This window comes from Coenobita brevimanus, chromosome 2 (genome assembly GCF_032717465.1).
Source record: "Coenobita brevimanus isolate Jiangsu-jjx chromosome 2, ASM3271746v2, whole genome shotgun sequence".
NCBI lineage: Eukaryota > Metazoa > Arthropoda > Malacostraca > Decapoda > Coenobitidae > Coenobita > Coenobita brevimanus.
The window spans coordinates 29,074,265-29,085,590 of NC_136955.1; positions in this window are offsets into that span (position 1 = coordinate 29,074,265).

Genomic DNA, 11,326 nt, shown 5'->3' on the forward strand with positions numbered 1-11,326 from the left:
GTGACATCCGCAGCAGGGCCTGACAGCAGAGCTGGTTTACCCCTGCCACATCATAACAGACTCATCCCCTTACCTGCACCTGACCTGAAATAGCTGATCAGACCAAATGCGGGAGAATATCCCCTCAGGGCTGCGTCATCACTTATTCATTCACAATTTCTCTCCATTTATTTCTGTCATGCACAGCCACTCTTCCGTGCTCAACAGACATCCCTCTCGCATCCAGCGCTCCCTTCACACTGTCCATCCATCCTATTCGTGGTCTTCCTCTCAGCCTTACACCTCTCACATCAGATCTAGTTATCTTTTTCACCAATCGCTCATTATCCATTCTCTCCATATGCTCAAACCATCGCAACACCCTCTGCTCAACGCTACCAGCCATCTCCCGAACAACTCCAGTTCTCCTTCGCACTTCATCATTCCGCACTCGATCCATACGCGTCACTCCACACATACTCCTCAGACACCTCATCTCCATTACATTCAATCTTTTCCTCTCTGCTACACCCATATTCCATGTTTCAGCCCCATATAATGCAGTCGGTACCACAACACCCTCATACAGCCTTCTCTTTACATCCATTCTAAGCGAACGACATCTAAACACTTTTTTCATTCCTCCCAACACCTTTCCTACTTCATTTATTCTAAACTTCACTTCTGCATCTATTCTTCCATCCACAGCAACATGTGACCCTAGATATTTAAAACACTCTACCTCCTCAAGCAACTTGCCATTCAAAACTATATTCATCCCCCTACCATCTACCAATCTCGTACACTTCATCACTTAACTCTTATTCTCATTTACTTTCAATTTCCTCCTTTCACACACTCTTCCAAACTCCTCTACCAACTGTCTCAATCTCTCCTCTGAATCAGCCACCAGTGCAGTATCATCTGCAAACAGCAGCTGCTTCAGATTCCACTCTCCACCATCAACATTCACCAGACTCAGACCTCCACCTAAAACTCTTGCATTCACCTCCCTTACAATACCATCCATGTAAATATTAAACAACCAAGGCGACATCACACATCCCTGTCGTAGCCCCACTCTCACAGGAAACCAATCACTCACAGCATTTCCCACTCTTACACACGCTCTACTATTTACATAAAAACTTTTCACCCCTTTTAGTAACCTACCATCAAGTCCATACAATCTTAAAACAATCCACAAAGCCTCCCTCTCAATTCTATCATACGCTTTCTCTAAATCCATAAATGCCCAAAACACATCCTTGCCTTTCGCTAAATACTTTTCACACACTTGTCTCACCGCAAACACCTGATCCACGCATCCCCTCCCTCTCCTAAAGCCACAATGCTCATCACCAACTACTCCCTCTGTACCCTCTCTAACTCTCATAATTAACACTCTACCATACACCTTACCTACAACACTCAACAGACTTATACCCCTAAAGCTAGTACATTCATACTTATCACCCTTGCCTTTATACAACGGGACCACACAAGCACTTGCCCAGTCAACTGGCACCATACCTTTCACAAAGCACACATTCAACAATCTTACTAACCAGTCAACAATAGTCACTCCACCACCCTTCAGGCACTCCACAGCACACCCATCCACACCTGCAGCTTTCCCTGTTTTCATCTCCTTTAATGCCTTCTCCACTTCCTCCTTCGTGATCAAAGAATCATTCAACTCTACCAACACATTTATTACTTGCACCCTTCCATCCACCACAATCTCAGCCACCCAATCCTCCTCTACATTTAACAATCTTTCAAAATACTCTGCACATCTCTTCCTTACTGCATCCATCTCATTTAACATCCTCCCATCCTCTGCTTTTACTCGTTCTTCCTTCCCAGACTCTCCCTTTCGCACCCTTTTCACCTCCTTCCAAAACATTTTCTTATTCTGTTAAAAATTCTCTGTCAGCCGCCTACCCCACCTCTCATCTGCTGCCACTTTAGCATCACGCACAGCCCTTCTTGCCCTATTCCTCTTTTCCTTATACCTCTCATATGACATCTCATCCTTCCTCTGCAGCCACACTTCATATGCACGTCTCTTCTCAGCCACAGCCATACTTACTTCCTCGCACCACCATTCACTTCCATTTCTTACACCACCAACCACACGTCTCACACCACACACCTCTTCTGCAAGCCCCACCACAGCACTCTTAAATAACTGCCATTCCTCCTCCACACTGCCATTTTCCTGATCTTTCACTGCGTTCCACTCATCTTTCAATTTCTCCTGATACTCTATCTTTTTCTCTCTTTTATCCAACTCACTCACTTTCAAAACCTCCCTGCCACACCTAACCCTCCTAGCTCTCACCCATCTCTTACCTACTCTTAACTTTCCCTCCACCATGTAGTGGTCAGACATACCTCCACCCTCCCCTCTCAGAACTCTCACATCCAACAATCTTCCTATTACATTCCTAGACACAACCACATAGTCCATCAAAGCTCTATCAACAACCCTTCCACCCTCCTGTCTCACCCATGTATACTTATAAATATCTTTCTTCTCAAACAGCGTATTTCCAATCACCATCTCTCGCTCAACACACATCGCTATCATTCGCTCCCCATTTTCATTTCTTCCAGGCACACCATGCATACCAACTACACCTTCAACTGCTACATTTCCCACTCTAGCATTCAGATCTCCCATCATTACCACATTCACATTCGCTCCACAACTCTGCAGACACTCATCAACATCATTCCAGAAAGACTCCCTCTCTTCTTCATCCCTTTCACTACCAGGCCCATATGCACTCACAAACACCCACAACTCACGTTCAAATTTCGCTTTCACCTACATCAGTCTCGATGACACCTTCTTCCATTCAATCAAACACTGCTGTACTTCCGGACTCACTAACAAGGCCACACATTCTCTTGCCCTTCCTCTATCAACACCTGACAATCTTCCATTCACACTTCCAAACATAGACTCACCCTTCCCTTTCATCTTCGTTTCACTCAAAGCTAACACATCCAACTTTCTTCTCACAAACATTCTCCTAATCTCCTCCCTTTTAGCCTCAATCGTACTACATCCACGCTAATAAAAATAAAAGTTGAAATTAGGCAAGAATGAAAAAATTTATACATTGCTGTAGAAAAATATTCGGTAAAAAGACTAATAAATATATATAAATCTGGTTTAAACTATGCAAAATTCAATAAGTATGTTTACAGTGATATATAGATTATGGTTATTTCTCCATTTTATTGCATGGCAAAGCTAAAGGAAAAAGATGCACATTTTTTTATAATTCTCGGCCGCATATCCCTTTTTTAAAATCGCTCTATATAAACACACATTTTCATACTGGAATGTTATTTTCAAGCTGAATAGTTATAGTTTGTTGTAGAATGTTTAAAAAAGGAAAACAAAGAAAAAAAATGACATACATTCAGTATCTCAAAAATTCGTTGTCAGAATCTCAGAGGTTGGATTTGAAATGATGCTGAAACATCATTGAAAAGTTTTTAATATGATTGCCAATTTCTTTTTTTAGAGAGATATTTTGACTGAAGTAGTAACTAAATCATTTTACTGAGAGGTAAATTTCGTAGGTAGATGGCCTATGTCTCAGGAAATAATCAAGTTTAGCAAATTTGGTGCAAAAATAAGCCATATTCCAATAGCCCACTTCAGATGGAATAATCAGTTTACTTTTTAGAGCTGATTTTATTACCCGAGAAAATTTTAGTTAATTTCCTTGTTGACTCTTTTGCCCAAGTTTTTTCACAGACCCCCCCCCCTTCTTTTTTTTTGTGTGTGCTAAAAAAAAATATTTGCTGTATAAGGGAATAATCAATTAAGTTTTTGGATCATTAACAGGATTATTAAAAAACTAAAAACTGGATAGCCTATGTTTCAGGCAACAATCTTTGGACCAATTTAGCAGGACTTTTTAGACCAAATTCTATGGGTAAATAACTTTCTGTGAGATTTGATTACCTTTGGCTAAAAATGGGACCTTTTCATGCATGAGATTATGTAGTACCCCAGGAGGCTTTGTTGGACTTAAACTTGACTCCAGTTGGGTCAAGTTCCTCTTGAACTTTTCGCTCCAAGTTATATCCTTTCCTGGAGTATAAAGAATAGGAACCCCTACAAACTGAAAAAAAAAGATGTAATGTACTTTGCAAAAGTGTGGTCAACTTGAATTACCCTTTGACTGTCTCCGTTTAGGGACAGTCTATATGCAATTATTAATAAGTTGCCTGATCACTGCCTCACATTTTTAGATGGAAAAGTTTTCAAAGAAGAGCAAGAAGTTGTATGCGGCCTTCATGGGTTTGGAGAAAGCATATGACAAAGTGGATAGACAAGGAATGTGGAAAATATTAATAATATAATGGACTAAATGGGAAACTGATGAATGCTGTGAGGAGTATGTATGAGGGTGCTAAGGCTGAAGTGTGTGTGGATGGTGAGCTGGATGAATTTTTCTATCTGAATGCTGGATTGAAATCGGGATGTGTCATATCTCTATGGTTATTCAACTTGTATAAGGATGGGGTTATAAAGAAAACACAAAGTAGGGCAGTGGATGTTGCAGTGGCCCTAATAAAAGAGGGCACCGTTTGGAAATATTCCCTGTACTGTTGTTTGCAGATGATACTGTACTGTTATGTGAAAATGAACGGGAACTGCAAGGCTTGGTGAATGAGTTTGGGTGAGTGTTTAAGTAATGGATCTAAAGGTGAATGTAAGGAAGGGTAAAGTTATGGCCTTCGAGAGTAATGAAGTCACTGATTATACTGTAGGGCTGTACGATAAGGAAATGGAAAATGTGAGTGCATTTAATACTTGGGTAGTGTGATGAGTTAGGATGGAAGTTAGGAGGATGACGTGCTTGAAACGGTACAACAGGGAAGAAAAGTTGCTGGTTCCTTGAAAGCAGCGATAAGAAACAGGGAAGTGAGCATGGAAATAAAAAAGTCGCTTCTTGATAGTATTGTGATACCAACTCTAGCGTATGGAAACGAAGCTTGGATATATTGGAAGGACACAAGTCATGAGTGAGAGCAGTGTAAATGAGTTATTTGAGAGGAGCATGTGGAGTTACATGGGAAGACAGACTGTAATGAGAAAGCGATTGAGCGTTCTGGTGTGGATGTGGATGTGATACAAAGCTTTAGGAGAAATACACCGAGGTGGTTTGGCCTAGCGGAGGGGATGGAGAGTAAGAGACTAACGATGAGAGTGTACAGTATGTGAGTGAGGTGGAGGGGCAAAGGGATAGGGAGGCCAAGGATGAGATGGAGGGATCGAGTGGAGAGGTATGTGAGAGAGGAGTGTGTGGGTGTATGCATGTCTATCTATCTATCTATCTATCTATCTATATATATATATATATATATATATATATATATATATATATATATATATATATATATATACACAGTACACACACACACACACACACACACACATATATATATATATATATATATATATATATATATATATATATATATATATATATACACAGTACACCCCCACATAATGCTAACTCACACGGTGCGAATCACCTACCATGCGAGGTCAACCCAGAAAATGCTTATTTTTATTGAATGCGAAATCTCCAAATCGAACCTCACATCGTGCGAATCGGCTGTATGATTCCAAGGCAAAAATGGACTTCCCGCCATAACTACGAGTGTCGGGCTGGACACTGCGAGTCAATCACTAGAAGGCAGGTGGCTGGCAATGAGCCAGATTCATATTGGCAGGGGGCTGGCCATCTTCTGCATGCCATCTACTGACTTTCCTGGGTACACAGACACTTCTCCTCCATATTGCCGCGAGAGCACATGTTTCACCTTGCAACCTGTGGTCCGTTTTAGCATTGTAGCAGTACCCACCTGTTCATCATGGTCTCGGCTGTCGATATTGAAGGCTTTATGGCACCTCCAGGAGATCTCAGCAGTGACAGTGAGAGTGACAACGGGATGCCTCGCCCTACAGGGCAAGAGTAGATGCTCTGAGCCTCGGATACCTACCCCGCTTCCTTCTTAACAAGCCCAGAAGTCACTTAACCTGTGGATTGTCCAATTACCCTTTTTTTATCCCACCACGTGGTGTGCAAAAAATGAAGAATTTTGTTTTTGTTTTTGTTTATTATACTTTTGTAGATAAACATCCAGGGCATCATCTGGTGAAAAAAAAAAAAAAAAAAACCATCTTTCCATAGGGCCATGCGTAAGCTTACGTAAGGAACTAGTGAAAAAATTAATAAATTTTTTTGTTTTTGTTTATTATAAACTTGAAGATAAACATCCAGGGCATCATCTGGTGAAAAAAAAAAAAAAAAAATCTCTCTCCCTCAGTCTTTGCGTGGTGCCATGTGTAAGTTTGAGTTGGGGTGGAGAAGCTAGCAGTGATGCACAGCCAGCACAGCCTGAGCTGTGGCTCGCAACGTGACCCTACCCAGCCTGGGCTGTGGCTCGCAATCCACGGGTTCAATAAAGGTACATGGTGTTCTATTTGTTGTTTTACTTGTTGGTTCAACTAGAAGCAATATTAGACAAAGCAATAGCAGGGTAGAGCAGGCTGGAAAGGGACCCGAAGACAAAGCCCTGGGTGGGCGAGGGTTTCTGCCGCCCATAAACTCACATTGTGTGAGGGTGCACTATATATATATATATATATATATGTCCTTCTGCCTATGGGTAACTTTACATTCCCTCTTCTGTCTTTCTTTCCTTCATTCATTCCTCTTCCTTCTGCCTGTGGGTGACTACAGTACACTGAGTGACAAGCCAAATGGTTTCCTGTACACCAGGAAACCATTTACTATGCTGGGTGGTAACCGTATAACAAAATTTTGGCACCTGGTGGTTTAGTGAGAAATTATTGCTCTCCAATTGGATTGAGCCGGTGAAGGTTTATATCCAAGGGTGGTTGCGGTTGACTGCTCATGTAATGCCACTCAGGGATGAGTGAGGCTTGTCACTCTCATCTTAAATGTCGGGACCAACTGCAGACGCTCTTCATGGGGCAATGTAGGATTGGATGATGGATGTATATATATATATATATATATATATATATATATATATATATATAGATAGATAGATAGATAGATAGAATATATATAGATTTTATATATATATATATATATATATATATATATATATATGTATGTATATATATATATATATATATATATATATATATATATATATATATATATATATATATATATATATACCGGAGGCGCATCCCACTGCTACCTGGCACGTCCCCAGTTGGTGGATAGAAGGCACTGTAGATATACGAGGTACCATCTTAGGTGGCACGGACCATGGGACCCCATGTAGATATATAGGGCTACACCGAGTATAATTAAGGTGGCACGAAAATTACATCTCACCAGAAACTATGTGGCAGGGAGGTGAGGTTATTTTCTACATTCCTCCCAACCAAACATGAGTTCTATTGCAAATGATTTGTCGGGTGTTCCAGTTGGATCGTTGTCTACTAAAGGTCCAACCGCAATGCCTCCTGTGCTTATGGGCAGTGTGCCACCGAAAGTGAGTAGGCACTGTATTGGCAAGTTAGAAACTGGGATAGTAAACAAACTGAAATCCATTAAGATCTATGCATACAGTGTAAGAAGCCTCACAAAAGATTATAAACTTGATAACTTAAGGACTGAACTGGAAACCATTACTTGGGATATTTTAGGTTTGAGTGAGACCAACAGAAAAGAAGAAAAAGTAATTCAGCTCGAAGACAGCAACCACCTATTTTACCAAAGAATGCAAATTGAAGGAGTTAGTGGTGTAGGATTTCAAATTAACAGAAATCTAGCAGACAACACAGTTAAGTTCAGCAGTGTATCTGACAATGCAGCATTGGTTGTAATTTGACTATGCAAAAAATATTCCCTGAAAGTAATACAAGTATATGCACCAATTTCTCAAAGCTCAGATGAAGAAATAGAAACATTCTATGATAACATCTCCCGTACTATGGAAGAAGAAAAGACCATATATACTATATTCATGGGAGACTTCAATGCAAAAGCTGGGAAATAAAAAAAATGCAGAAACAGGTATGGGAAAATTTGGAGTGGGAGAAAGGAATGAAAGAGGAGAAATGGTGGTAAATTATGCTGAAATGTTTAACATGAGAATAATGAACACATTCTTTCACAAAAGAACAGGGAGAAAGTGGACCTGGAGAAGCCCAAGTGGAGAAACGAAGAGTGAAATCGACTTCATTATAGCAGATAAGAATAACACGATCACAAATGTCAGTTATCAACCAAGTAAATTTAAGAAGTGACCATAGAATGGTGGGTTGCACAGCCAGATCCAATTTCAGAAGTGAAAGAAGGAAAATGATTAAAGATAAAAAGATATGCCCAATAAAAGTAAATGAAAACAATGCAGCCTTTCAGTTGGAAGTAAGGAACAGATTTCAAGCTCTAAGCGATGCTGAATGTGACAATGATGAGCTGAGTGACAGACTAACAAAAGTGCTAAGAGAATCAGTAGAGGTAGGGGAAAAACCTAATAAACCAAACCCAAGAAGTATTCAGAAAAGTCGCTCGATCTTATGAAAAAAAAAAAAAAAAGGAAATGAAAGTAAAAAGAAAGATGAAACAGAACAAGCGGAATTAAATAAGCTTATCATCAAAAGAAAATGAGAAGAAAAAAGAAACAAAAACAGAGATCAGATCAATGAAACCATCAAAATAGGAAAATGTCTGAAACAGGTCCGGAGTGAAATGGCACAGCAAGCAACAAATTACCTCACTGAAAGACAAAAATGGTGGTCATTAAATGCAGAGATAAGATGGTGAAGAGAGTTGAAGAATTTTACAAAGAACTGTATGCATCAAAGACTGTAGTACCAATAGTTAACTTTTCAGCTGACACAAGTGAAATACCTGAGGTAACACCAGACGAAGTAAACAGTTCTCTTAAAAATATGAAAAGAGAGAAGGCTCCGGGAGAAGATGGAATAGTAGCAGATTTACTGTTGGATGCAGGAGAAGTACAAAACAGGCTTGCTCACTTATTTACTCAATGTATAAATAAGAAGAAACTTCCCAAAACATCGTGTGATGCAATAGTTATTTTACTTTACAAAAAAAGGTGTCTCAAAAGATCTTAGTAACTATTGACCCATTAGCCTATTATTATCAGTCATTTACAACTCTTCACTAAAGTTCTTACGAAGAGAATAACAAATTTGGAGGAAAATCAACCTCGTGAACAGGCAGGATTCCGAAGTGGGTATTCGACTACAGATCATCTACAATGAATCAGGTAACTGAGAAAACTGCAGAATATAATAAACCACTGTGTTTAGGTTTTGTTGACTACGAAAATGCTTTTGACTCAGTGGGGCACATAATTACAAATTTATTGCGAGAACAAGGAGTGAATGAGATCATTGTAAAACTGTTCGAAAACATATATAAGGAGGGAACTGCTGCAGTTAAGTTACATAAGGACCTAAGACTGAGAAGGGCGTGCATCAGGGAGATACGATTTCACCAAAATTATTTCCAGCATGCCTAGAAAGTATTTTCAGAAAGCCAGACTGGGAAAACAAAGGAGTGAACATAGATGGAGAAAAGCTAAACTTTTTAAGATTTGCTGATGACCTTGTCCTAATCTCAGAAACAGCAGAGACATTGCAAGAAATGTTAAATGGCCTGAACAGAGAAAGTCTGAAACTAGGACTAAAGACAGGACTAGGACAGTAAAACCAAAGTTATGTTTAATCCACAAACACCAAAGAGCGTCATCAATATAAGAGAAGAAATTCTTGAAGAAGTCGAGGAGTACAATTACTTGGGGCAAATATTAAAGTTAACGAATGTTCATGATAGCGAAATAAAAAGACGCATTACAACTGAATGGAAAGCTTTTGGCAGACACAGAGACATTATGAAAAGTAGCTTGCCAGTTTGTATGTAACGAAAAGCATATAACGAAAATATAATTCCAGCTATGACATATGTTTGTGAGACCTGGAAACTGACAAAAACGATGGAAAATAAATTAATCCGTTCCCAGAGAGAAATGGAAAGATGAATGTTGGGAATATTTTTAAGAGAGAGGACAAAGTAAATTGAGTGAGAGAGCAGACTAAAATCAAAGATATTATAGCAGTTATAAAAGAACAGAAATGGAGGTGGACAGACCATAAAACAAGAATAAGTGATAATCGATGGAGCAAGAGGCTGATTGACTGGACACCAAGAGATTGTAAGCGTAGCAAGAAAAGGCCAGACAGGTGGAGAGATGAGATAGAGAGGAAAACATGGCAAAGATTGGCTCTGTCAAAGAATTCGTGGAGAAGCCTGGGGGAGGCCTTTCTTCAGCAGTGGACTTGTAATGGCTGCTGCTGCTGCTGCTGCTTATATATATATATATATATATATATATATATATATATATATATATATATGTATGTGTGTGTGTGTGTGTGTGTGTGTACAATACATAAATAATATGGCTTAATGACAAGGGCTATATACTCGTACTTAATGATCGATAGCAAAAAAAAAAAAGGACAGAAAAAAACGGTCCTCATCTCTGTCCCTGACTCATGTGGGCTGGAGACTGTGGTTTTCAAGTCTACAGTACATCCTCCAGAGTGTTGGCTGGACATTAAATTTTCTTCATTTCGAGCACTTCGTACGAGATGGAATACTCTAACATAAGGGTAAGTTTTTCATGCCTGGAATTTAGATAAACGGGAATACTCCGTTGTGTAACGTGAAACTGAGGGGGAAAAACGATAATTCAAATAAGTAAAAATTCAGATATCGATTGTTCAGATAGCAAGGGATTTCTGTTATTAGGGCAGAAGCAAATACACAAAAAGATTAACATTTTCAGTGGAATGCATTTTTTTTTTTATGTAACATTCAGTGATTACTGTCCTCACTCTTCCTCCCAGTAGTCAGTAAACTTTACAGATTCATTCTGGCACGCTTTCACTCTATATGTATCTGCATAGTTTAACCTCTGACCGTGTCAAACCATTTAAAAGGCCAAAATAAAAAAAATGAGTCACTAGTCTCGGGATAATTGCTAAAGGAATAACTGTACCTTGTTCGATGTGGAATGTTAAAGAAAATATGGAGTGGTGCCAATCTGGAAAGTGTTTGGAATAGAGAGAGAGAGAGAGAGAGAGAGAGAGAGAGAGAGAGAGAGAGAGAGAGAGAGAGAGGAACGGAGCTAATAAAATATAGTCTCCACAACAGAGTGGAGACCTCAACCATTACAAAGATGATGGCTAACCCTGTCTGGAATAAGACCAGAATGATCAAGAAGGAAC